Source organism: Diadema setosum, chromosome 5 (assembly GCF_964275005.1).
Source record: "Diadema setosum chromosome 5, eeDiaSeto1, whole genome shotgun sequence".
Lineage (NCBI taxonomy): Eukaryota > Metazoa > Echinodermata > Echinoidea > Diadematoida > Diadematidae > Diadema > Diadema setosum.
Window position 1 is genome coordinate 43,471,865 of NC_092689.1, and position 5,690 is coordinate 43,477,554.

Sequence of the window (5,690 nt, forward strand, 5' to 3'; positions counted from 1 at the left end):
GGAACGTTTTCTTTTAAACTTAAGAAAACTCTACTGCGAAAGAAATAGATACTACAATTTCTGGTACAATTATATAAAGTAAGACAGACTAAAAAAGAGAGATGGATAAAGAAATTCCCACAGAAACATGCAGAGAGAGAGAGAAAAAAAGCCCAGAAAGACATCAGCAGGGCTAAAAGATGATGATAAAAAGAGACAGGGAGCTACTATTTAAGCAATCTTTACATCATAATGTGAAGAGATTGAATTTAACAGAGGGTGATTCGAGATGCAAAGAAAAAAGAAAGAGATGGGCAAAAACACACAAGCAAAACAAAGCCAAACAGCCTGATAAATACATGTATGGGTAGAGACTCGTATCATCACAGGTTAGAGACTTTGTCAGATACAAGGTTGGGGGATAAATAGCCAAAAAGATGATAGTGGAGGGATGAGGAAGAGTAGGAGGAAGAAAAGGAGGAGGAGGAGGAGGAGGAGAAGAAGAAGTTGGGCATCAGATAAGAACACTTGGCACTGGGAGGAAAGCGTGTGACATGTCTCCAACCATTTAGCCACCACAGGAAAAATGACTCACATCAGTTATAGGCCATTCTATGAATGCTCTTAAAGGGTCAGACTGATAAGCTTCAAGCCACAAGTGCAACAAAACACAGACAGCACAGATAGATAAGAACTGTCCTCGTCTATTGACCACATCCAACCTGGATTTCTATGAGACACTCAGTCACCTTACCACCAAGTCCGACTTGGAAAAATGCCCAAACTATATATATTTATATACAATTGATATCTGTGCAGGAACTAATATTCAATAAATCACCACCCCTCCATTTCAGCTGGCCTCCTTTTCATCATGTAGGGACTGGTCCCCCCCCCCCCCCCTTTCAAGATGTTTCATCCCAAGATCCTGCCCAGGGGACCCTCAGTGGGCATGATCCCTACCTGGCAGGTTAATCATTAACCTACCTGAGAGTGAGAAGGCAGAATTAAAGTGGGTATAATAGACAGGCAAGGGGCTTGCATTTAATCCAGTAAGCTAGCTGGTGATAAAATGGTGCAGTTGGCCTCAGATGCTATTTATACACACACCCATTTACTTGTTTGTTATTTCTTTCCTGATCCAATGACATCAATAATTTTTGTGTGTAAGGCAGTGACAATATTGAAGGACTGATATACCTGACCAAAAAGACAAGTTTATAGAATGTTATATTTGGGGTGTGGTGAGATGGGTTTCTGCGAGATGATTTGAATTCAATCTTTACAGACCTACTATTGTAAAAGCTATTATTATTGTGTACAGATATATTCACAAACAAGGAGGTCACAGACATTTTTTAGAGATGTTGTTTTCGCAATTTGACATCGAGTCTACGGTAAGTGCACGAATGCCTGTCCGTTCACGATATTTTTGCATGTTGTCAAATTCGCGGTCCAGTAGTGATTTGCAAAATCTGTGAAAATTAAACCTTTGTGAATATAACAGCTTTCAGAGTATATGGACTGGCAATTTTCCTGCTGAACTGGCATGCAGTATCACGACAATGTTCAGTCCTTGCACACCACATTATCTCCCCATCTCCCAATCTGCAAACAGAGCTAAAGGCATTCAGCAATTTCCTCAGGAAATTAATGTGGTATCTAGCTTTGTAATAATGGAAGAACAACTCCCCCCCCCCTTCCTCCTCCTCTAAAAAGACATTCAATATCTTACCTTCATTGGTCATACAGTAGTAGTCATTTCCACTAGCAGGGATAAAACAACAATAACAGCAAATTTTTTGAGAAAAAAAAAAGCCATGACATTGAAATAGCTGAAAGTTTATGCAATTGTACAGCTTTCCCCCTTGATATTGCTTACTAGAAGCTGCATCAAAACACACTAGTTGTCACACAAGCATGACTTGAAGCTACACTGGCTCTGTTAATGTCTGAACCTCGTTCACATGATGACTAGCTGTGCTTACATTTATATATAACTCAGCCTAATATAGAATATAAGGTGTAGAACTCCCAATGAGTCATTTTGATATATTCTGTCTAAATCTGTCAAAAGAGACGAGAAAAGAACTGCGCTGAAATGGCACCATCATGTCAAAACTCTCACTCAAACTGGTTTTCTTGCTCTCCTTCTAACCAGGCAGGTGCACCTCCCTGTTCTAATTCTGAGAGAACAGTCAAAATACTATCAGGTAAAGACAAACTGATGTGACAACTGTGCCGAAGTACTGGGTGCACATCCGCTCAAGGAGTATTTGTCAGCTGGTGTGAGAACGACTTCTAATTTTGTCATTCAACCATGACCTATTTTAATATGTCATGAAACACCTTTCATCCCTATTTTTAGACACAAAATATATGAAGCCTCCTTTGTGAAATGCCATTTTGTGAATTTTTTTATCTCCTGATGCATGATTCAACCTGTTCATATCAACATCATCAACCCATTCCCTCCATCAGACGGTTACACATACCTGTATCTCAGGTGAAGATAGAGGAGTCTAAAACAAAAAGTTTATGAAAATTAACCCATTGAGGACAGACTGATTTTGCTACAACATGCATTTCCCACAGACCCCTGCCCGAGTATACTCGAGACTCACCCTCAACAAGTTAAAACATCGATCTTCAAGAGGAAATGAAAAATTACACTGAATGAAGATAACATTTAAAGAAATTCATCTTTAAAGATGAGAGAAATAAGATTTTAGGTAACTCTTACATCAAGTGCTTAATTTTGGTCATGTTACAGGCTGTTGGTATATAGTTGTACAACACCACTGAGAACTTTTAGCTAAGAAATATGGCCATTTGACCAGCACGTACACTCAAGAGATGCAGTTATAGATGACTCACTGACTATACAAATCATCTTAACTTTATCTTAACTCACATGGCCTAAGGACATCATTGCTTATTACTGAACCTGTTGCATACTGAATTCTGAAATCTCCATAGAGCTAATACACAAGCCACCAGGTTCCCGTATGGAACGGGTTAACTTGTTCTTTTAAGTTTCACTGATGTCATTCCATCATTTTTTTCTTTTGTTTTTCTCTTTCTCATGCGATTTCCCTTCAAAGCGGCATACAGAAGTTGGCTTTGGAAACATATTTTGCAAGATATCTTAATTGTGCTTAAAAGAATACATCAATACAAATTCAATGAAAATTTGATTTGGTATACTGGCTTTCAAGCAATTCTTTTCAGATGAGTTCATATGATAATAACATCATTACACCTTTTGCTACTACAAGAATCACAGTCTAATCAATGATGGGCAAAAAGTTCTGCTGTCCCAAACAGATGTTATTGAGGGTAATCACAACTTACAAAACTGCTTATCCTCACCAGTAGAAAAGTTTAGTACTCCAAGTCTGCAGATTTGTCCGTCCTTCTTCTCCACATACAGTCAACTTCGGATACCTCGAATTCGTAGGGACTGAAGAAAATGGTTCGAGGTACGTGAAATTCGAGGTACGCGAAATTCGAGGTACGCGTACGTACGTCGAATTTTCTTCGACTTATCCGACGTTTATCGATGTTCAACATGGTATCTGTTATAGTGCCTACCGATTGTTTGCATGCTTGTCAATTGGAATTGAATCGACTTTTATGTGAATGAATTGAATGAAAATCGGAATTGAAATCAAAATGTCAGAAATGAAGATTTTGGTGGCCCTATCGCGCCACCAAAAAAAGTCGGATGTTTGCCTTTACTTTTGAAAATGAACAGCGGTAACAATCGGCTCCGTAAGATACTAAAATAAATGTCGGATGTTTGCTCATACTTTTGGAAATGAAAAACGATACGACTCAGCTCCGTATGGTGCTAAAACTAACGTCAGATATTTGATTTTGCGTTCGGAAATGATTAAGGACAACATTCGGCTCCGGAAGACGCTGAAATAAATGTCGAATATTTGCTTTGACGTTCGGAAATGAAAATCAATATTCAACTCCGTACGATGGTTAGATAAGTGTCGGATGTTTCCTCATACTTTAGAAAGGAAATAACAATAACATTCGGCTCCGGAAGATGCTGAAATAAATGTCAGATGATCGCTTTTATGTTCGGAAAATCCAGTAACATTCTGCTCCATACGATGCTATAAAATAGCTGTCTGATGTTTGCTTTTAAATTTCGAAATGAATAACAGTAACATTCAGCTGCGTTCAATGGTAAAATTAATGTTTGATGTTTGCTTTGACGTTCGGAAATGAGTAACAATAACATTCAACTCCTTACGATGATAAAATAAATGCTGGATGTTTGCTTTTACGATCGAAAGTAAATGGCAATAACATTCAGCTCCGGAAGATGCTAAAATACATATTGCTTTTACGTTTGGCATGTTTGAAAGTGAATAGCAGTAATATTCTGCCCCGTATGATACTAAAAAAAGTATTGGATATTTGCTATTACATTTCGAAATGAATAACGGTAATATTCAGCTACGTTTGATGGTAAAATAAACGTCTGATGTCAGCTTCGACGTTCAAAAATGAAAAACAGTAACATTCGGCTCCGTACGATGATAAAATAATATTGTCAGAATGATTCATTTAACTTTCGGAAGTGGACAGCAGTAAAATTCGGCTCCGTACGATGATAAAATAAATGTCGTATGTTTGAAATGAATAACGGTAATATTCTGCTTCGTACGATGCAAAAATAAATGACAGATTGTTGCTTTTACATTTGGAAATGATTGACAGTATTAATCCGCTCAGTTAGATGCTGAAACAAGTAGCGGATGTTTGCTTTCACGTTTGGAAATGGATAAGGATAGCATTCAGCTCCGTAAGATGCTAAAATGAATGTCGGTTGTTTGCTTTTACATTTAGAAATGATTAACGGTAATATTCGGCTCCGTAAGGTGCTAACAGACTAATAAATGTTGGATGATTGTTTTTACAATAAGAGATGAATAACGGTAACTTTCGACTCTTTACAATGCTAAAACAAATGTCGGATGCTAACAGATGTCGGCAAATGCTCCCACTTTTTCATTTCAAACGTAAGTTTTGACCTAAATTTTTAGGCATCAACTTAAAAACATAAAAACTTAAAAAACTTAACATAAAACACAAAATAAGATGATTGGATTTTCTAATTTTTATTTCGAGTAAATTCGACCACCAAAAAATAGAAATCAGTGATACTGGTGGCCCAATAAAAGTTAGTGTGGAGCCCTGTCTATTATTCTATTCTTTATTATGCTCGGCCTATACTTCCACATCATATTCCACAATATTTTCATAATCGCATTGCTGGAAAAAAAAAAAAATCAGTGATTGCGTTCTCGGGGAAGAATAAATGAAACATACTTCGTGAAAGGCAAAAAAAAAAAAGTTTAAAAAAGGGCACTACGCAGGAGATCGATGTTTGGACAGTGGACCGTGATTAATGCCAAAGATATAACTGTCAACACCCAACACCTGTCCTACGCAGGTGCGCCACGACGGTTTAGAAATCTACGCGCGCGGTATGACTATCATGATCAAGAATTAAAACACAGTGGTTAAAGAAAAGAAGATGATGGGCAGAGCATAGTGCTATCGTAAGCACTCCATTGGCAAGGGTGCTATGTGCATACCGTGTACGTATGTAGGTAGGTGTTGGGGATTTTTCTTGTCAGCTGTGTACCGGGTATTTCTTTGGGCGCGCGATTGTTCTGGTCGGGAAT